The sequence below is a fragment of the Humulus lupulus genome, chromosome 1, assembly GCF_963169125.1.
Source record: "Humulus lupulus chromosome 1, drHumLupu1.1, whole genome shotgun sequence".
Classification (NCBI taxonomy): Eukaryota; Viridiplantae; Streptophyta; class Magnoliopsida; order Rosales; family Cannabaceae; genus Humulus; species Humulus lupulus.
The window spans coordinates 238,460,060-238,484,138 of record NC_084793.1 but is presented as its reverse complement, the minus strand read 5'-3'; positions in this window follow the sequence as shown (position 1 = coordinate 238,484,138).

Sequence of the window (24,079 nt, the reverse complement as noted above, 5' to 3'; positions counted from 1 at the left end):
CATGTGTTATATTAAGATATAACTATTTATGCATGCTTATGTGTATTAAATGTAATTGTGGGCCAATTTTTGTGAAAAATGGCATATTCATAATTTTGACCCGTTAAGGGTATAATTGTAATTATACACATTATATGATTGGAACAACATTATTATGTGGATATATTTTCGATGACATGCTTAAGTCGATCTTTTAGAGCAATTTGGCGAAAAAGTCACAACAGGGATTTATAGCCGGCTCAGGGGGAGCCAAGAGGTATTTCTGTAATTTTGCCTAGGTTGGGAGTCAGTGGAACATTATTGAAAGGAAATAATTGTATTTGGAGGGTTAATAATTTAATTGGGAGTTTAGGGTGTTAATTTGAGGTTTAGTGTGGCTTGTGGCAAAATGACCTTGGAACCCTTGAAGATTGTCTTGGGGGTTAATTGTTGGTAGGGGTATTGGGGTCATTTGACATATACACTAGAGTAAGGGGCTGCAGCACTTGGGAACTTACTTACACGTTTTCCTCTCCACTTTGGTTTTCTCTTGAGCTGAATTGTTGGGTGCTAAGGAAAGGTCAAGCCTTGAATCCTTTGAAGCTAGTTGGTAAATTTGCAAGTTTAGGAGTGGGATTAGTTGCTTTCAAGTCCCCATCAACCTAGGAAATTCGAATTATAAAACAGAGGTATAAATTATTTTCCTTGTTCCCCTTGAGCTTTATTTGTTCTTAAATTTTGGAGGTCTGAGGTGTTTAAATTGTGATTGAATGCTTAAAGCTAGGTGTTGGGTGCACTGAGCTTTGGAATGAGTTTTGTTGCCGTTAACTTTGGTGTCTTGCTGTATGGTTGTGATTTGGGCTTAGGATTTTCGGATTTGGTGGATGGAAGCTTGAATTCTTAGCTTAAAATTGTCAATTGTTGGTATGTTGTAATTTTTCTGAATTTTGGTGTGTTTCATGGTAGATTAATGTTGATGATAGTTGGTCTTAGTTGTATAGGGCAATTTTATGGCTGTAAAATGGCCAGAGAGTCTATTTGGGGTCGATTTTCTAGGTATGATATGCAAAGAAGTTTTAACTTTGAATTGGGGAAGAACATCAAGTTTCTAGGCTCGTTTTCGGGTTTCTGGTTGTCTAGCGCGACCGCGCTAGGTTGGGGCGCGATCGCACTAGTGTCTCATGGAGTGGGGATTTTCACTTTCGATTTTTTATTTATGGGTTTCAGAGTTAGGGGCATGACCGCGCTGAGCTAGGGCACAACCGAGCCAGTACCCCTGAAAGCCTAAACTTTGTGCAAGCAGGACTGCACCAGGGGTAAGCGCAACCGCGCCAGGTTCCCCAAAACATAGTTTTTCTTGTTTTAGAATTAGGGCTTGGGGAGTCCGAGAATTCATTGGATGGCTCACTTGGGGGCTCGGGGGACGTTTCTAACGTCCCGACACCTGAGAATAGTAATCCTAAGGATAGGGTTTAGAGTGAGTCTCTGGATTTGAAGTCAATCCCTAATAAGAGTATGTTTATGTTGTAACTAGATTATCGCAAGGCTCAGGATCAGGATCGGAAATGGGGTCGTATAGTCTATCACATGGAACTCGAGGTAAGAAAACTGCACCATGTTTGTGATCAGGGCTTGGACCCCTATAAATGGATTTGATTGTGATTATAATTGTGATTAGTTGATTAGAGGTGAAAAGTGCAACTTTATTGATCTTAAATGTCAAAATAAATTAAGTTTTGATTATTATTTTCATTTAATTAATATGATATATTTTATTAATGAAAATATTTGATTATAATTTAATTTATTGTTACTTTGTAGGAATTAAAGTTGCATTTTGGCATAAATAAAAGGAAAGAAGAAATAAAGAGATGAATCGAAAAATCCATTGAAAAATGGCATTTTTGAAGCCCAAAAATAGGCCCAAAATTCGGCCCAGCAAGCTCAGCCTTTTCCCTTTCTCCCCAGCCACCTGGCGGCCTCTCCACACGCCACCTCTACGAATGCTCCAGCAGTTCTTCACGCCATGCAGCCTTCCCAGCTTCAGCATCTTCACGCCCAAGGATCCCTTCAGTTGCCCAACACTCCAAGGCCCAAATGCAGCCAACCTTCTAGCAGGCCTCCTCCAACATAGCTTCACCCCAACGGAGGCCCAAAGATCCCACAGCCCAGCCTCCTTCACAAGCTCCTCCCAACTACCCAACAAATTGCACAAGCCCAGCCCTTCAATCATCCCAACGACCCAAGCAGTCTCCTAGCCATATTGACCCAAGCTTCCCCAACGCAAGTCCAACAGCAGCCCAATCCGAATCAGTCCCAGCCAGCGCCTACGTGGCGCCTTCCCATTGGCTGCCCATGGGTCAAAACCCTCCTCTGCCACAACCACCTTTCAGCCCATGTTTTGTGCACATTGGGCCTTGCAAATTACCACTTTGAGCTTTAAAACTCATCTTTTTTTGTGTTTTTGAAAAAGAGTATTTTGACCATACACCAAAATAACTAGGTTAATATTTATAATAAGATTTAATTTTTCAAAATCATATTTTATTATTAATATTTCAGATTCATTTTGTAAACCCCAAATTGTTGTTTAATTTCTTTTTAGTCATTTTCTCCCTCTATAAATAGGGTCTCTTTCTTCACATTTGGTATGTAATATTTAGGTAGCAAAACTCTACCAAATTTTAGTCTCATTTCTCATATTTTCTCTCTAGAATTTCATGAGAATGTCTAGCATAATAGGCTAACCTTCTTAGGAAGGTTAGGATGATCCTATATGCACTATGACTTTGTTTGGTATTTTTGATTCACCATGTGCTTAAAGTTTATACATTTTAGTGATTTATTTCCTTTCATCTCTACTTCTTCATCTTATTATCTATATTTATGTTTACTAATAGTATATAGATTTAGTCATGCATTTTATATGTATTATCGAATTAGTGAAAATAATATAGATAATATCTTTATCATTTTCTCCATCTCACTCATATATATGTACTTTTGCTAAAATCTATATAGAATTAGTCATGCTCTTTCTATGTATTTTATAAATAGTAAAAGTAATATTTGTGTTAGGTTTTATGTCCAATCTTTTATTGCATTATTGCCAATGGTATAATGTCATTTTTAGATTTCTCATAAGATTTATCTCATCTTTCCATGGTAAAGAATAATAATCACTTGAATAAACTTTTGTGAAATATATTTGTGCTTCAATGTTAAATCTTCCAAATGAATAGTTGGGATGTGAACTATCTATTTGTGTAATTTTTGTGAATCAAATATCCAAATAAATAAGTATGCATATTGGTGACTCTTGATCCTTCCTACTTGTTACCTATTGTTACATCACACTTTATTCTATCTTTATTTATAATATTTAAATCTCAAAAACAACAAAAATATCATTTGTTCTGTTTTCCTCATATTATTTATCTCTAAACTTTATTTATTGATTAACTTTATTTATTTGCCTCCTTGTGGAATCGACCGCCCAATCTATACTATAACCACCGTTAAGTGGAAGTCACGTTTGGGCGTTAAACATTAGTCAATTAGGCAGACCTGCATATGTTGTACCTGGTTGTGTTCTTATGCAATATATGCATGTGGTTGTATCCATGCTCGAAGTCCGGCCTAAGGGAGCCGGAGCCCACATTAAGTGTGCAAAATGCAACCAGCCTAAGCGAGTTGGGGTCGGCCATAAGATCAGAGGAATCGGCCTAAGGGCATCGTGTCTGAACATCACTTAAATAAATAGAAGTATCTATTGCACTTAACTAATTGTATCGGTTGTTGAGATTGGAATGTATATTTGTTTGTGCAGATTATCACTGCAAGCTTGTTGCTTATGTCCCGTTTGTTATTACATTATTGATTCAAGTTTACTTCTAATATGTTGTTTCTCGTTGTATTCGTTGATTTATGTTTTCTTACTGAGCATTGGCTTACAGGTGCTATGTGGTGCAGGTAAAGGAAAGGGAAAGCTGGACCATCCATGAGTTGGAGAGCTTTAGGAGCGGTGTGTACATCAGCAGCTGCTCGACCACCACGGCCGAGGGATTGATAGGGATGAGAGCCATGATTTTATTTTTGCCACTTAGGCTGGCTTTAGTTGTAAATATTTTTAGGGTTGTAATTGCCTTGTAAACACCTTTTTTTAGGATCCAGTGTATAAACTCTTACTTTTAATGAAAAAAAACTATTCCTATCATCAAAATCTTTTAACCCTAATCCATTAATTATCCTTAATAACACGTTTATATCCAAACAACTTGATTAGCAAGTCCAACACTATTTAAAATACATATTGTAATGGTCTTGGCTATACAGGGCGTTACAACTTGGTATTAGAGTGGTCTACGTTTAAGGGTTCCTAAAGACTGGCTGGGCATGCACACTCGCCGCTAAACAATAGCTCGACTCAGGGTTTGGTAACTATATATGTGATTATATGTTTGACTACTTAAATGAAATATGAACCCCTTATTTGCTTATTTAATAGGAAGCATGAGGTATATTGATAGGGCCTAGCCCTTGACTACTATGTGTATAGGATAAGGCATGCTTATTAGTATTTCTTCTGCATGTGAGTAATTGCTAAAATGCCTGTTAGCATTGTGATTGTTTATTGTTGCTGGATTGTGGCATGAGATCATGGGGTGAATTTAAGAACCTGTTATCATTGCCTGATCAGCTGAGTTGTTGATTGTAGATAAACTTGGAGAGTTATGCCTCCAAGGCGATCAGTTCGGCTAGTCAGTGTCGAGATTGAGGCTAGAGATGATAACTAGGGCCAGAACCCTCCGCTAGTCCCTGAGAACAAGCAGCAGATGCATGTTGACATGCAAGCTACACTACTAATTCAAACGGATAAGATCCATCTTTTGAGACAGCAGGTTCCACCAGAGAACGCTGCACCAGACTTGCCACATGTTGTGGCACCAATCGTACAATAGCCTGATATTGGGAACAGGTGGGAGCTGCTGTACGAGAGATTTAGGAAGCAACATCCTCCAATATTTGAGGGAGGACCAGATCCACTTAAGGCTAAATAGTGGAAAAAAAACATATTCGATATTAACAAAAATCCCAAAAAAATTCTCAGGTGCTTATCCCGAGCCCCCTCCAACCTCACAGCCCAGACCCCAACCACGACTCCATCGCGTTTACCCTAGAAAAAAAAAACAAAGATTTGAAACTTATACCATGAGTGTTAAAGAGAGATCATGTGAAAGAGTTCCTTGCCTTGTTGTTCGCCCCTTGGTTCCCCAACCGTTTGCCTCGTCATTCATGAGTGAGAGAAAGATCGTGTGAGAGAGCCCTGTCATCAACCGGTTGGTTTTCTCGTTGTGCAAGAGTGAGACAATGAGAGAAGAGGATGAGAGAGAAGAAAGAGAGAACGGGGCTAAGAGAAAGGGCTAGAGTGAGTAATGGAAATGGAGATTGAGGGATGGAAAGGATGGGAGGGTGTGGCAGCTCCTAATAGAAAGTGAGAGAGTTTTGAGTGTGAGGGATAGGGATAGGGATAGGGATAAAGAGATAAGGAAAATGAGGGGTTGGGTGTAATGCCCCAAACTCCAGGGACCGTTACGGTGTGCCTTGTGAACAGTGCTAAACTCGCTAATCGAGTCATTTGGCCAAAATCGTGAACTAAGTATGATTATCGGTTTAGGGATTAAAAACTTTGGTTAGGATGTAACGTTTCACTAGAACGTTTAATTTATACATTGGGATCCCGAAAATATAATTTCAGAGTTTATTACAGAAAATATTTACAACAGGCCGTTCTAAGCGGCAAAACAGGGTTCAACCCTAGTTCCACTTTAAAACCTCGGCCGTGGCGGACAAGCAGCTGCATATGTACACGTCATCACCTAAGCTCTCCAACTCACGGATGGTCCAGCTTCCTTTTGCCTTTACCTGCACCACGTAGCATCCGTGAGCCGAAGCCCAGCAAGAAAACACAGAATAACATGATATAATATCAACAATAACCATAGTAACCAATCAGGACTATCAGTCCAAGCAAATAGGTGACAATAGCCAAAAGTCACAATAATGAGCATCGCTCCTTCCAGCCATGTGACGATAGGGTCACCAGGGCTTAACTGATAAGTGATCTTTTCATAAGTTTGATTAGGACAGGTGCATGGTGATTAGTCACCAACATAACCTTCCTCACGACTCTAGAGTCGAAACTATGGACAACGTCCCTTAGCCATGTGACAAACGGTCACCGGGGTCATATACCTTGGCTATAGTCATCTGGTCGTAGACCAGGCAAGCGCTTATAGTTCTCATTGACCTTCCGGTCGGTCCAGCATTAATACCCCATATGAGTCATTCAATGCCGACCTTGATTGGATCCAATCTTTATTTGGCCCGGCGTTCACAACGCACTGCCACTTCTGACCCTTGGGTCGGTAAAACGCGACCAGTGCTCAGCCCGTGGTGAAACTAACTGATAAGTCACAGCTTCACAGACGGATCTGGCACCATTGTCGATTCTGACTAATAAGTCAGCGCCATACACAGGTAAGCCATGCCACCAACATATACCACATGTCCAATATCCAATAACAAGTATTCAGCATGCTTACTCTACAGATATTAGTACAATTAGGACTATGCATTAACACAGAGGCTCAAGCTCTGAACGATATCACCCCCAGTATACAAGCATGTCCTAATCACATGTTTCTCATGCATCATATGCAATATATCCAACAATCCAACATGCACCAATCACAGCCATGCATGTCACATTTAACAGTCAACCAACATGCATCAAGAATAGCCATGCATGTCATACATAATAATCAACCGACATGCATCAATAATAACCACACATGTCATACATAATAATCAACCGACATGCATCAATATTAACCACGCATGTCTCATATACACAGGGTGCAGTTTTCTTACCTCAAAGCCGAGCTAGAACGATTAAAAGAACGACCCTTGAGAACGATAAACTTTTAGTCCTTTAGCGGTCACCTAGTCATAACCAAATATAAGGTATCATTAATATAAATGATAACTGAGGGTTCCCAAACCAAATCCCAGCCCCCGAGACCTCAAATACTACCCAACCGGGTACTAGGTCCAACCCCGAGGCCTATGGTTTGAATCCCTAAGCTAAAAACCACTTTTTAGCAAATTTGGCCTTAAGGGTCGCGGCCCCCAAAAGCTGTGCCGTGGCACGCCCCCAAACAGAGAGGCCCCCATCTGCCAGACGCGCATGGGCCGCGGCACGCAAAAGCCGTGCCGCGGCACCCAGCCCAGTTCACCCTAAGCCTCACGCATGAACCAGAATCTTAACCCTGTGTTTTCCCTCTCAAACCAATCCCTCAAACCATCTCTAAACCTCCTCCAAACATATAATTAAACCCCTAGACAACACCCATAACCTCCCCTCCTCAAAACCCAATCTTATCATCCATCAAAACCCCTTTGAATCCAAACTTCTAGTAAGAAATCAAAGCTGAAAAACCAAAGAAGAAAACAGAGTATCACCTGAGTTCAAAGGTTAAAACTCACATCAAACACAACTTTGAATCCCCTTTGATGATTGTTATAGGTTCCCTAGCTGCCACCTTTAATCCCCTAGCTCAACACCTCCATTTGAGCTCTCAAAATCCAAAGAAAGGTGAGGAGGGATGCTTGTACGGGATGGAAGGGAGAAAGAGAGGATATGCTCTGTTTTACTCTGCCTTCTACAGCCTACTAAACCTCATGTATATCCAAGCCAAATGACCTAAATGCCCCTAGGTCTTTTAAAGGCTTCTAAACACTCCCAAGGGTAAAATCGTCCTTTACAACCTATACCGTTAATCATAATTAACGCTCTCCAATTCCCGCTATTCTCAATCACCAATAAATCGTATCTCATTACCCTTTAATTCCCGGTAATGCTCTAACCATTAAATTCACCCCGAGACTCACCCCGAGCCCCGAACTTAAACCCGTTATGACTAGACCGAACACTTACACCCCATGATCGTCTCATGTCGATAAGCTCGAACCAATCCACCTTATAATGTGGCTATACTAATTAATCACAATCATGCACCCAAAATATACAACTACGCCCACAGTGGCCAAATTACCAAAATACCCCCCATAATTAACATATGAGCCCATATGCATGCATTCACCATCATACAATAATATAGTTCATGTAAGCGTGCATATAAACATTAAATACCATAATAAATCAATTATGGCCCTCCCGGCCTCCTAATCAAGGTCCCAGACCTTATTAGGAAATTCGGGACATTACATTGGGTCTATATTATTATGCTCTTTTCTATTAAAACAAAAATGGCATTTAGTGTCAGTGCTCCATTAACGCGAAAGGAAGGCGAATTAAATTTTGTTTTTTACAAAATTAACTAATTAAGACTTTTATTGTGAACTTAAAAGTGACACAAATTTGCAGATTTATGTAAATGACACACTTACGCGAATTAGAAAGTTTGTGACAGTGCCCAACTGACGCGAATGCCCAGATAGGGTCAATAATGTCAGTCGCCTTTGTTGGCTAACACGTTTCAGTGTCATAAATAGTGCTTTTTGTAGTAGTATAATTTACATATGAGTAATAGTTGTATTTTGATTAACCAAACAAAAAAGAAACTTAGATGTTACTTTTGAATTATAATAAAAATACACATTTGGTTTGTTAAAAATAATTTAATTTGTTTGAAAAAGTTAAAAAGAAACTACGAAATTACTTTTCAAATACAACGCATAAATTACTCATTCTAATTATACAAGATACCTTTTGGATTTTCGATTAACAAAAAAAATCTCATCCCAACCATCTTCTCTGACAAAGGCAAGAAACCTATGCTTGACATATACCAAAATGACTCCCTTGAAGAGTAGGTCGCGATAGTACCATTCTTGAGGCCAAACGACCAGTGATTTCACCGAAAAATGTTTCAAAAGTCACAAATATACCAATGAATTCACCGAAATATACCAACAATAAAGGTGGAGTGGGTGGCGGGGTTTTGTTCCTCTCGAAGAGCTCGTTCCAACAATACAACCATTGGGCCTCGAGGTGGCTAGAAAATGCCGTCAAAGACGCACTTCCAACATTTTTTACTAACTCTACGACCTTCTTCGGCAACGTTAGGCGGTGGAATTCAGACAACAAAGTCGTTGACATCTCCTCTTCCTCTTTGTCCCGTGCATGTATGAGGTGGGTGGCCGAAAGTTGGCAGCTGGGTTTGAAAGAGAGAGAGTGTGTGAGAGTTTTCAAAGTTCTAATTAATGATAGGGGAAAGTGATTTTTGAAAATAAAAGTGTATACTTGATTTTTAAAATTAAAGTTAAAGAAATGTTGTAAATTTAAATATTCCTTAAATTAATTACAAAAATTAAATAGTTTATTATTATTTTAATAATTTTCCTCACCAAAATCTCAACTATTTTAGAATATATAATATGGTGATTTTTTTTATTAGAGGTACATGAATTAGTAAAAATAAAATGTGGGACAATTGATCTCAAACTATATACTAATTTTTAATTTTTAGACAAAATAATAAGAGATTTTTTTTCCATAAAAATATATCGTTAAAAAACATGATATTATTTGTTGTGTAGCCTATCCATTGCCATACTTCCATATTAGTCGATAATACTAGTGTGGGGGCATGGATTTTTCCCCTATTTGTAGGGTGGCATTGTATTTCAACATTTGGAGAATTTATGTAACGTCCCAAATTACCAAATAAGGCTTAGGGCCTTGATTAAGGGGTTAGGATGGAAAATTATGGAAAACTATGTGTTTATGTGATATATATGTAACGTTATATGATTATGTGAGTTATATTATAATATGACTTGATATGCATGTTTAGGGTATTAAATATGCATGTGGGCCTATTTCTGATTTAAAAGGGCAATTATCGTAATTTGGTCCATTATGGGTATATATGTGATATATGTGTGAGACAACGCTGTTATGTGGATATATTTGGGTTGCCTGGTACGAGGCGACCCTACAGAGAAAGTTAGCGGGAAAGTCACAACGAGGTCAAATACCGGGCTCGGGTTGAGCCTAGGGGTAATTTCGTAACTTATACATTACTGGGATTGATTTGGTAATGGGAAATTATTTGAGGATATTGAAAGTAACAGGAATTATAGGGCATTAATTATGCTTAACGAGATATGTGAGCAAAGACAAATTTGATCTTGTCACTCTAAAGGGCAAGAGGCAAGGGGCATATGGGTTATTTTGAGCCAAAATTAGTGACTTAGTCACTCTTTCCCTCAGCTGTAGGAAACCCAAAATAGAGCATCACTCTCTCTTTCTCTCACTCAGTTCTCTCTCTCACTCTCTAGCTTTGGGGAATTTACTTGGATTTTGGGGGCTGAAGCTCAGGGAATTTGAGGCTTGAACCTGGGGTTTTATTTAGGGGCAACTTAACGCCTGAACGACACATTTGAGTTAAAGCTACAACCTTTGATTTGTTTAAATTCTGCCCTATTTTTATAGTGTTCTTTTGCTTGAGGTTCAAGGTATTAGATTAGAGATTTGGTGGAGGTTTTTGAGTGAGTCAAGCTTGGGTTTTAATGGTGTTAATGTGTTGATATTTTTTTGGGGGCTTGAATTATGATTTTGGGATTCATTTGGATTGGATTTTGGGTGAGATTGGCTAAGGAAAACAGGGGACATTTTGGGTTCATAGGATCGCGCCGCGACCCTCAGTGCCAAGTCGCGGCGTGTGTCCCTGGGCAGAGGCAGGGGGAAGCCTCGGATTGGAGGCACATTGCGACCCTCAGGGTCAAGTCGCAGTCCGCATAGGCATTTTTGGCCAAGTTGGGTTTTGAGTGATGGGAACTCAAACCTAAGCGCTCAGGATCGATCCTACTACCTGGTTTAGTAGAGTTTTACGTCCCAAAAGCTAGTACTTAGTCAGGAAGGCTTTATTCGCTCACTATTGATGGGATTCTGTATCATGGTTGGGACTAGGTTATCGCTAGGGGCATGGAACCAGGATCGTGCTCGAGTGTCGTTCATTCTTAACCAGTGCAGGGACCAAAGGTAAGAAAACTACACCCAGTATGTGATACATGTGATTATGGCTTGGCCTTGGTTGTTAAACAGGGATATGAATAGGGCTCGGGCTCCTAAGAATGTGCATGATTATGATTATGCATGTGATCATTGATTAAGCATGATGAATGTTCTGTATCTGGATATTTGATATATGATACAGGCTTGTTTGCATTATCGAATTGAGAAAGGTTTGACTCATGAGTCAAGGACAGCAATAGCGTTGAGCACTGGTCGGAAAGCATTGACTTATAAGTCAAGGGCGGCAAAAGTGCATTGAGCGCTAGTTGATATGGTTAAGTCTAACTAGGAGCGCATCATACTCTTGTCTGACGCAATGGTCATGAAAAACTAAAGCGTCAGGTATGCTGGACCAGCTCCAAGGCTGGCAATATAGAGGATAGGGCAAGGGGCCCCGGGGTGACTTATTAGTCCCATATCCTAGGTGCAAGCCCCAAACATAACTTATAAGTTAAGAACGTCATTAGCACGCTGAGTGCTAGTCGAAAGATTAACTTATAAATATAGGGCGGCAATAGCGTGCTGAGTGCTGGTAGATATGGTTGTGCCTAATCAGGAGTGTGACATACGCTTGAACGGCCTATTGGTCGTGGAAAACTAAAGTGTCAGCTATGCTGGGCCAGCTCCAAGGCTGGTTATACAGAGGATAGGGCAAAGGGTCCCGGGGTGACTCATTAGTCCCATATCCTAGGGCGTCGAGCCCCAGTATGATTCTTTAATCATGTATTTTGGGCAACAGGTCCAAGTATGATTCATTAATAATGTATTTTGGGCAACGGGCACCAGTATGATTCATTAATCATGTATTTTGGGCAACAGACCCCAATATGACCCATTAATCATGTATTTTGGGCAATGGGCCACGGTATGATTTGTTAATCATTTATCAAGGGCAACAGAGTGATATGATGTTGCAGTAACTTATATGAATGGTATGCATGCATGAGTAGGGTTATTACTGCTAGGCATGCTTATTATGATTTGGTAACATGTTATTAACTGCTTATGATCATGTTTAAGTTTTCTTGCTGAGCCTTGGCTCACGAGTGCTATATGGTGCAGGAAAGGAGAAAAGGAAGCTAGACCATCCATGAGTTGGAGATCTTCGGTGACGATGTGTACATACAAGGCTGTTCGACCACCACGACCGGGGTTTCTCAGAGGAACTAAGGTCAAACCCTATTTTGCTGCTTAGGTCGGCTGCTTGTAACTTTTCAATTGTAATTAACCTTTTTAAATATAGTTTAGGATCCCATGTATCGAAGTAAACATCTTAATAAAACGGTTATACCTTTTGACCAAAAATTTTAATCCTAAACTATTAATCATGTTTAGTTACACGGTTATGACCAAATGACTCGTTTAGCGAGTTTAACACTATTTAAAATACACAGTGTAACGGTCCTTGATTAGGAGGGCATTACAATTTATAACACAAATTTTTTATATGGTTGTGTACGTTGTAGTTATAGCAAGATCCCAAAAGTTTTTAGAAAATTCTGAATAATTTAAAGTGTCGAAATTAGGGTTCAAAAAGTGTGTTATGCACGTGTATACAAAAAAAATCATGCATGTGTATCACCTTTTGAACCCTAACTTCAGCACAGTAAATTATTCAAAATTTCTCGAAAACTGGTGGAATGTCTATTATAACTAGGGGTGAACATTTGACCCACAAAATCCGCCCAACCCGAACCCCGAGAACCTGAATTTTTGGAAAACCCGTTCATTTCGGGCCTAATCCGATTCGAACCCGACATATGTCGGGTCGGGTTCGGGTTTCAAATTTGGCCATGCACGACCCGAACCCGACCGAAATTAATTTAAAAAAAAAACCGAAATCTTAAAAATAACCCTAAAACAATTATTTCTTTCTTCTTATCTTTCACTCTCAGCACGGAAGGAACGACGACAGTAGAAAACCCATTTGAGGAGCAGCCCTTCTCTTCTTCTCTTGCCTCCCTCATTCACGCACACCACCACCAGCCAAGTCCATCCACCACCACCACCACCACACCACCTCTCTCGCCTCCCTCTCGTAACTGTACTCAGGGAGCACGCCAGCCGCACAGCAGGAGCAGCTTCTCTCGCCTCCCTCCCGTAGCCGTACTCAGGGAGCACGCCAGCCGCACAACCACAACGCCACCAACAAGGACCTCCTCCCATTGCCGCCACAGCGCCACCACCAGCCAGCCAACTCTCCTCCCAGTGATTGTGAGTGAGCCCGAGCATTAAACGTATAATTTATGCTTTATTGTCACTTAAAATATGTATGTATATTTACATTAAACTCATTCATTATGTATATATATATTTATAAAAAAGGCTTTAGTTTTCTGGCTGCTGTTACAATAATCTTAATTCTTAATCGTAAGTATAAGATCAGAATTAAGGGCAATAATTATAGTAACTATGTATTGCCTCTGCTCTCCAAAACATTAATGCTATAATCATGATTTGTCAAATTTCAAATCTCACACATATTATATTATATATAAACATATTTGAAGTGGTTGAAGAATTTTTGAAAAAATGTTATATTTGCAAAATTGGGCTTTTCGGCCCAAAACCCAATAGGCCCAGTCCAACCCAAAATCCAACCCGAACAAACCCAAAACCCAAAAACAACTGAAAATTTCAGATCGGTTTTGGTACCATTTTTCTCCACCCGAAACCTGCAAAATCCGAACCCGATGCACCCGAAACCCGAAAATTCGACCCATGTGCACCCTTAGTTATAACTACAATGTTCACCGCAATATAAAAAAAATTGGTTATAAATTCTCCGCGTGCCCAAAAACAACAATCCCCTTACTAGTAAGGGCAAAGCCCATGCCCCTTCCTTATAAATTTCCTATCATTATTAGTTAAAAAAATAAAAATATATTTATTTACACATATATTAATATATTTTAATATATATAGATATATGTTAACATCCGATTAGATTACCAATATTTAAAAAAAAAACTAACATATCTTGATTTTTAGTAACATAAAAGTTTAACATATTATAATTTTTCTAATAATTTTAATTTTAATGAAGTGAATTTTTTTTTATTTGAAAGAATAAATATTAAATTTTGAAATTGTTTATTTTTGAAAAAAAAATTATTGAGAAGTACATCAAATAAACTTTTTTTAGTATAAATAATAAAGTATAAAGTGTAATAAAAAATCAAATTTGGTTATGAAAGAGTGTTTTTGTTACTAATTCATAATGTAGGAATGCAATGCGCTTAGGAATGGAAAAATGTTTTTCATAAATGAGTATATTCTTTATGTTTGATTTGTTTATTCAAAAAAATCATATTAAAGCTCATTCCTTTCTTTTTCTTTTTCTTTTTTTGTCTTATTTACCCTCCTCCTTGAAGCTTCCATACTTCTTTTTCTTGATGATATTTTTGCTTTGGTAATGTATACTAACTCAAGCTCTTTTTCTTCTACCTTTATTTACACATAAATTTGGGTAAATTTTTTTAACAATTTGTCAATTTACCCCCGTACTTTAGGTAATAGTATGTGTTTGCCCCCTTAGTTTTGATATTGTCTTCAAATGCCCATAAATAAAAAAAAATAGTATTTTTTTACCCCTAATCAAATCTCTCAATATGATTACGCTACCAAACTTTCATCAATTATTACCTAATTTGATAAAGTTATTTAATGATTTTTTTAATGAATTTAATTTTTCAGCATTGATTTATTATATTTAAATATTAAGAGTATTTTTTTACCCTTAACAAAAATGCTATTAGAAATATATCATAAATTGATTACGTGAATATCTATTGACTTATGTTGCAATATATGATTGAGTAAAATCATAAAACATATTAAACTAATTATAATTTTATTAGCCATCACAAAATTAAATAATTTGCCACAGAAAATTAATGTAATAAATAACCAAATGAATAATATAATTTTTTTGAACTCCTTGAAGTTTTTTGCAATTTCATTGTCAATTCTTATTTTTATCAATTGTTTATGATGAGAATTTATGAATTAGACACAATAAATCAATAATGAATAATAGGAATAAACTCAAAAATACAAACCTTAGAGACTAATCAAGAATCGCATGCATATATATGAAGACAAATCTTGAAAGCTCAAAAATTAAAGAAAATTCTAGAAAATAATGTAAAATGGAGAGTGAAAGTACACCTCCTAGATAAATGGAGTTTTTATATAAAATATTATATAACTATTAAAAAAAAGTCACAAAATATAATGGGAAACTCAAAAACAAAATTAACATAGTTTATGTCACTTGGCTATGGTTTTAGAGACATACAAGCTATGAAATGAATAACTGAGTCTTCAAACTTTGGGAAACATTAGAAGGCTTATTCACGAGGAGTATTACTGTCCAAAATCTCTATTCCAAGCATTAATTTCCCAAGGTTTCTTGAAGATTCACTAAAATCGAATGAGAAGTGGGATTAAACAAGTCTTTAAAACTCACACAAGTCAAGCAATTATTGGTGAGTTTCCTAAAGAAAATGATATTTCTTAGAGAGCTAAAGAGAGGGGGGTTAGAGAGAGAATTGAAAATTGTGATCAAGGATTCATAACTTTAAAAGACTCATTTTATACTGTAGGCACAATCATTAAGTCTAACAAATAGGTGTAGAGCTTTTAAACACATCATTTGGAGCCTAAAAAAAGCACATGTACGAAACCGACAGGCGACATAGCATGTGGCGACACGTCGCCTTGCAGTTGAGTGTCGCCCCATAGCAGGTGCCACATCGCTTGCTATGTTTCCTTCAACCTGAAAAATCAGGCACGATGTGTCATCTTAAGGCCCGGTCAACTTCTCCAAAAGTGATCTAAAACAACTCTAAATGTTCCAAAACTTCTTGGGTATGCTTTGATACCTCATTGTATCACTTTAGACCCAGAAAAACTCAATTATAGATGCCTACAAGAAAAACTCATAATTTCACTTCAACTTAAGTGAAACTATTAAGTATTGTACACTATTTTGTGTAAGACAACTTAACTATTATATTTAACCGATCTCAAAAATTCACTCATAATTACATTTGTTTTGGAAAAAGAAATTAACAAACTTTTGCTTACTTTTATTAATAAAAAAACACAAAATCATAACAAAACTATATAAATTTGGAAATTATTTTAGTTTTTTCCAAATTAATATTTTTTCAATTCTTTTTTTTAACTTATAGCTAATTGATAAATTCATAACATTATAAAAAATAATTTATCTTTATTCAATTTTTTATAACCATTTAGCCTATTACATAATCCAATAAACATAACATAATCAAATCTTATATATTATAAGTAAAGTTGAATAAATCTTCTTTAGTTTAATTTATGTAATAATTGAATAATAATAAAATCCATTGTATGGTCAAATATAAATTATTATAATTTTATCATATACGTGATATTTAATGATAAATAAAATGTTTGGGGTGAATTTATATTAAGATAACTAAATATGGAGTAAAAGAATATGAATTGGGTATTTGAAGACAATGTCGAAAGTGATGGGGCAAAACCATACTACTAACAAAACTGAGGGGACAAATTAACTAATGATATATATTTTTTTACTTCGTTGTTTAGCTATATAATGAAAACATATTAGGAAGAATGATAACTAAAATTTCTAATTTATTTAATTACACATACTCTTAATTTAATTATATGTTTAATTCGTAATATTATGTTTTTTCAGAATCTACGACCTTGAAATTTTCACTTCGATTTTGGGCCCGAAATCGATGAATCTATATCCCACGTTGCTCTTTTAAGCATTGTCTAGTATTTTATATTGCCTAAAAATCCCTATTTTGGCATACTTATTCTATGTGTGTTCGCCTAAACCCGATTACTAAAGAAATTTCTCAAGAACAGTAAAAACCCAGCTATAGAAACTCATAAATCAATATCAGAATACACGAAATTTTTTACAAAAGTAAGATGATGGATTCGAAAACTTACTTGGAGTACAGACTGTAGGAGAAATCAGAAAATTTTTGCTCGACGTTGATCGGAGACGTCTCGAATCGCACTAGAGTTTCTGGGTTTTCTTGAAGGTTTTTTTTTCTTTTTTAGTTCTTGTAGAGAGAGAAGGTTCGGGTAAAAAATGAAAACGGTGAAGAGGCTTATATTTATACTGCTCGGGGTGGTAATTAAAAGTAATGATGGGAATAGGGTTTCGATGTATGGAGAATCGCAATAACCGTCAAAACATTTTTGGGAAACTGTAAAGGTCATGATTACTTGCTTTCTCGAAAAAGTACTGACAGATGTGACAGGTCAAATCGATTGCTGGTCGAGTAAGTTTATTAAATGTTGATCGCATTAAAATAAACTTGGGGGGCAAATGTTTACCCTAAAAAATACTTACTTGCCGATGTGGCAAAATCAGTGTGCACGTGGGATGCATGTGACTATTTAGTGATTATATTCTGGTTGACCAACGACCAGAATAGAAGTTGCTCAATGGATTCAAGAAAGATGCTGAACAGTACAGATGTGCTGACATATGCAACCAGCTCTGATCGTGGTAACGAAGATAGAGTTCAAATATAGTTATAAGTCAGATATTTTAAAGATATTTGACCCTATTTTTGTGTAAAGATTATGATTTATGTTATTATTCAAATATGCTTGTAACAAAATTTAGACACGGCCCATCGGCCCATATGTACATCCTTGAGCCTATAAATAGGACTCAAGAGATTCATTTAAAAGGAGGCAATAATTTGTATTCAGAGAGGACAAGTGCTTTTTATACACGACTTTTGTATCCTTTTTTGGAGCTTGTGAAACTCAGTGAATCCTAGTTTGCTGATCACAGGTTTCATAATACATCAATAAAAGCACTAAGTGAAAGTAGGTTATTACCAATATCTAGGGCCGAACCACTACAAATCTTTGTGTTGAATAGTTCTTGCATTCAACTTATAAATATTTATCGTTTTGGTGACTCCGTGTCGTTGGCTAAATCATCAATCAACAATTATCATTCCATTTTGTTTTGTAAACAAACATTAAAAGGGAATGTAAATATATATATTTATATATATATGGAATACTTCTTAATGGTTACTACCCATAGATGGGTAGTAACAATTATGATGATGTTGCAACATAGTGACTTGGTATAGCAAGTCACCAACATGTAAATATTTTTTTTCTACATTAATTTCAAATTTTTTTTTTGCCATAATTAATGTTGTTTCCAACCAATGAGAGACACTATCTATATTTAGAAATTGACATGTATTTGAAAAATGAAAAGTTTACAATATTATATTTTCATAATAAATACACGTCTTTCATCAGGTAACCCTTCCAAAAATTTGAAAATATTAAAATTTACTTTTAGAAATATTAATTAACAACTATAAATATGAACCATTGATCTTAATCCAATGGTTAATATTAAAGTAACTATCCATAAGTAGTAACCATTAAGAGTGCATCTTAGTAGCAAGTATTTTTAAGGAAAGAGTATTGTCTAAAATATGTTAGAGCAGTTCCAACAGCTTGAAACATTTTTAATTAATCTTTTATTCAATCTTCTTTTTTTCTCTTCTATTTAAATTAATAAAAAATATTTAAATGATGTAAAGAAATTATTAAGAAGTTAATACAATTAAATAAAATATTAAGAAGTTAATATATGACGTTCTTTAAAATAAGATACAAACATTAAAAAACAATTCAAAAAAATTTCTAACTAATATATATTTTTTAATTCAAACTTATTATTTAAAAATTAGGTAACACAATTAATATTCAATAATTATTTTCTTATATCATTATATAATATAAATGTTTGTTTAACGTAAATTGTTGTTTTCCGTTAGTTTTAACACTTTTTATATTATTTTCTAACATTGATAGTTTTAAAGTCATCTAAATACAGGTAAATAATAATAATAATAATAATAATAAAATAATCTACATAAGGTAAATAAATTTTTAAAAAAATAATAAATGAGCCATATTAATTTCACATCACATATTTTAAAATTTTATATTAAAGTATTTAAATTACTCTATCAATTATGTTTTCAAAACTATAACCGCAAAGTATTTATGTGCCTAAATTTATTATTTCTTTCTTTTATTAATTATTTAGTTTGTAATTTAACGTATTGTGTTTATTCAAACATATATGTAATAGTGAAATAAGACATAAATATACATATTTTATTATTTTATCGTTTAGTTTTCTTTTTAATGAGAAATTACTTATTTTAATTGCTCTAGCCATTAATTAAATAATATATTTATATATAACTTTTTGTTGGCTTTAAATTTTTTAAAATTAAATAATTAAAATTTGATTAAATAAACTTTTTAAATTCATTGTTTTAATTTATAATTTTTTAGTATATTATTATATTAAAATTCATAGGTATTTTTCTAAAAGAAAATTAGAGAAAATGTATTAATTTTAAAACTAGAATGCACCATAACTTTATATATAAAAAAGAAGTTCACATAATTATGGGAAAAATAAAAATAGTTTCTATATTTATAGGAAAAAATAGTAAATATACAAAATATGGTAAGTTTTGAAGAATTTTTTTTAAATATGATAATTCCATATAATATAAAAATAGATCACCATATAAATAATTGCATAAAACTCTCTCACTCTCTCCTCCCTCCCTCATGATATCTCCTTTTTTTCTCTTTTCTTCCTCTCCTCCCCCATTTGGTTCCCTCATCACATCCTTTTGCTGGCAATGTCACCTCCGCCCCCGCCCTCGACGGCGACACACCTCTGCTGTAACGCCCTACTAATCTAGTACCGTTACATAGTGTGTTTAATATTGTGCTTAACTCGTTAAACGAGTCATTTGACCTCAAAAGGTAACTAAAGCCAATCAAAGACTTAGGTATGAAAATTTTTGGTCAAACATATAAAATTTTATTAAAACCTATGGATATTTACATGGGATCCCAAAAACGAGTTTTAACTGAAAGGTGGTCACAACCAGGGATAGAAAATTATCTAGCCTAAGCAGCAAAATTAAACTCGTATCATATGGCCCTCCAAATAACTCGATCGTGACAAGCCAGCTGGCTAAGTATGTACGCATCACTCCAAAGCTCTCCAACACATGGTCGGTTACCTTTAGCTTGACCTTACCTGCACCATAGAGCACTCGTGGGCTGAGGCCCAACAAGAAAACTCCCCACAAGGCATAATAATAATCCAATTATTCATAAGCAATACATATTATTCTTCATAAACAAAAAATGCATGACTCCATTCATATAATTCATGAACACGTTTCACAGTTACAAGTATATTTATTTCAATCATGTGAATCATTTACACGGCCCAGGAAAAATAGTCTTGTTGGCCGAGTGGGGACTGCACCCTCAAAATAAACTCGCTTTCACGGCCTGCGTTACACACACATGCCGACAACCTGCATTACACCCGCTTGTTGACGACCTGTGTTACACACACTTACTGACCGGCCCCACGTTCAATCATGATGGCCAAATATAGATCGTATCGATCATCCATAGATAAATCAATGATAATATGCATAGCAACCAATCAGCTTTATGTGAATATGCTAGTTTTCTTACCTCAAGTCCTGTGTTGATGACAAAGCAACCTCGAGAGTGATCCTTTTTTCTGAGCCTCGTAGAACTCCTAGTCAGAGCATAAATGGTACGCTTATTAGGGCCTAAGTCTCAATCGTGGGTTTCAAAACTAAACCCTAGCTCTTGAGATCTCCCATTTTTTCAACTGGGCAATGGAATTGTCCCTCGAGCACCCTAAGTGGGTTTCCAAATCAGATCCCCTAAACTCCAAGCCTTATTCCAAAATCCTGAAATTTGTGCCTTAAAAGGCATTAGCGCCGCGGTGCCCCCCACTAAAGGTTGCGGCTCAAAAGAAGTCTGATAAGTCCACCTAATAAAAGAACACATTAGCATCGCAACGCCACAACGGTCTGAGAGCTCACCTTTAATTAAATCTCACATTAGAGATACAGCGCCCTCTAGAATGGTTGCGGGGACACAATGATCAGAGGGCAAATCCTGTCTTCAAGGAAACTCAAGTGAGTCGCAGCGCTAGTTCCAAGCGCCGCAACGCTACAACTAGAAAACCCAGAACTGTAAATTTCCCCTTCATTACCCAACACCAAAATTGATATTTCTAGCAGATTTAATCACAAATCACTTTAAATAACTTGGACACGCTACAACCAACATCAAGACACCACAAAACGCACTAAAACATATCAAAACATCAAAGTCGACCTGTGAGTCTTAAATTCAAGCTTTGAACTTCAAATTTTGAAAATCCTTACTAAAATCCACCAAAACCAATTGCAACTAAAATGAATGGTTTCAATCCTCAAAACACCTAATCAAATATCCTAACAGCACCCAAATTCGAAATTCACAAACAAAATCTCCAAAACTCAAGAACACAAAAGAAAATTAAACTTAGAAAGAGAAGGGATTTACCCACTGAATTTTCGAGATTCTTGACTTGTTTTGGAGTCTCCAACAACTTTCAATCCTCCTAACAGTGCCAAATTTTCCTCAAAATTCCTCAAAGTTAAAACTTGATCTATCCTTTAATGAACTTGTGCCCTTGGTGATCTTGAACAGAACCAACCCAAGAGTAGCTTAGAGAGAAACGTGAAGACAATGCTGCCTAAAACACTTAGCTGAAATTGCATATCCCTTTAGTCAAATGACCATTTTACCTTCCCCTTTGAACTCTCTCCCTTAAGGTCCCAAAGGGCAAAATCGTCATTACCCTCCATTTTCCACTAATCTTCCAACTATACTTAAAATTCCCAATTTAATCAACTAATCCTCCAAATATTAATATTTTCCTCAATAATAATTCTATAATTTTCAAAATACCCAAAGTTATCGAAATTACCCCTTGGCTCACCGTGAGTCGAGTATAAATTCTCGTCGTGAATTTTCCGCTAAAAATGCTCACAAGGATCAACTCTTGCCGAATATCACAAATATATCCACATAATCATGTGGTCTCAAGCATATAGCACATAAAATACAAATGTACCCTCAACGAGTCAAAATTACGAAAAATGCCCATTTTTAATAAAACCAAGTCTTCAAACACATAATCATGTATACTCTAAATAATAATATAATCGACATATTTACTCCACGTGCCCTCTCGACACACTAATCGAAGCCCTTAATCTTATTAGGAGTTTTGGGACACTACGACTATCCCATCCTTATAGAAATTTCATCCTCAAAATTTACTTGAACATCTCAGGATACTGGTCCTGCATTTCTGACTCAAACTTCGGATTCATGTTCTTTACCTTGTTATTTCATTATAACACTCTCACTAAGATGACAATCTTATTCCCTAAGATTTTGTCTTTTCTATCTAGAATCTTCGCTGGCTTTTCTTCCAATGACAAGTCTTGCTATAATTTCAGGGTCTCTTAACCCAAAAAGGTGTAGTATTCGACACATCTTTCCTTAGCATCGACACTTGAGACACCCTATGAACTCCCTGCCAATGCTTGAGCAAAGCTAATATGTAGCCACCTGCCAAATTCCTTTCCAGAATCTCAAAGGTCTAACAAACCTAGGATCCAATTTCCTTTTCTTTCCAACTATTTTATCTCTTTAATCTATGATACTCGGAGAAACACAAAATCTCTAATTCTAAAACTCCATGTTCCTATACATGAATTTGAAAAACTTTTACGCCTTTTCAATAAAGCGAGTACTCCCGCTCTCACGTTTCTCAATAATTTAATTGGTTCTTAGAAAAATTTTAGAACCAAAATACTTCATTTTTCCCATTTCATCCCCATAAATGGGTGGTTGTCACCTTTTATCTCACAATATCACATATGGAGTCACTTTGGTTGTCAACTAATAACCCATCGTTGTAGGAACTCAATCAAGGGACTGTACTTACTCAGGGTCCCTAAAAACCTAATAATTTCTATGCCCAAATCATATTCTTTAACGTCTGAGTCGTCCTCTCATATTGTCTATCTGTTTGAGGATGATAAGTAATACCAAATCTCAGTCTTGTACCCATCGCCCTCTGCGAGCCTTTCCACAACATGAAAATAAATGTGGGATCTAAATCCAGCACTATAGACTTTGGTGCCCCATGGAGAAACACCATCTCCCTTCACATGTAACTTAATATAGTGTTCTATATTATAACTCGTTCGCACAGGAAAAAAGTGTGATGCCCTGGTATATTGAGTCACAACTGCTCGTAGAAAAATTCTCTTACAATCCTGGGCAATTCATCCATCAGGTCCATAATTATATACAACCATGTTTATACAAAAATTCCCAAAGGTCATGATAACCCTGATGGCCTCTAGTATTCAGCCCTCACTTGCTGAAAGGTTAGGCGCTTAGCCACCAATATACAGATTTCAATCTTCGTACACATTCATGGTTCCTGAGTGTAGCGAGCATGGAGTGGTACAAGATTCATCCAGAATCTCTCTCTTGATGCCAACATCCATCGGAACACATATCTGATCTTCACATCTCAACAAACCCATGTCAAAATAGTAGAGTTCTTAGCAACTACTATTAAGATTCTCTTTCTATATTTTACCATTTGTAGGGTTCATATCTGCCAATTCATCCATCACGAAATCTATACCAATTCTAGTCATTTTCCTCAACTGACTTTGTTGTGATCTTTTTCGAATCATACACTTGGTGTAACATCCCAAATTTTCTAATCAGGCTTAGTGCTTTGATAAGTGTACTCGGATGGCATAAATGGATATTATGTGCATGTTTATGATTATATGCATGCTTACATGATTTATATTATAATATGAATGTTTATGCATGTTTAAGTATATTAAATGTGCATGTTTGCCTGTTTCTTATTAGAAGGGTTTTCAGAATTTTGACCTATTGAGGGTATATTTGTAAATATATGTGATTTTTTATTGAGACCACATTATTGTGTGGATATATTTGTGT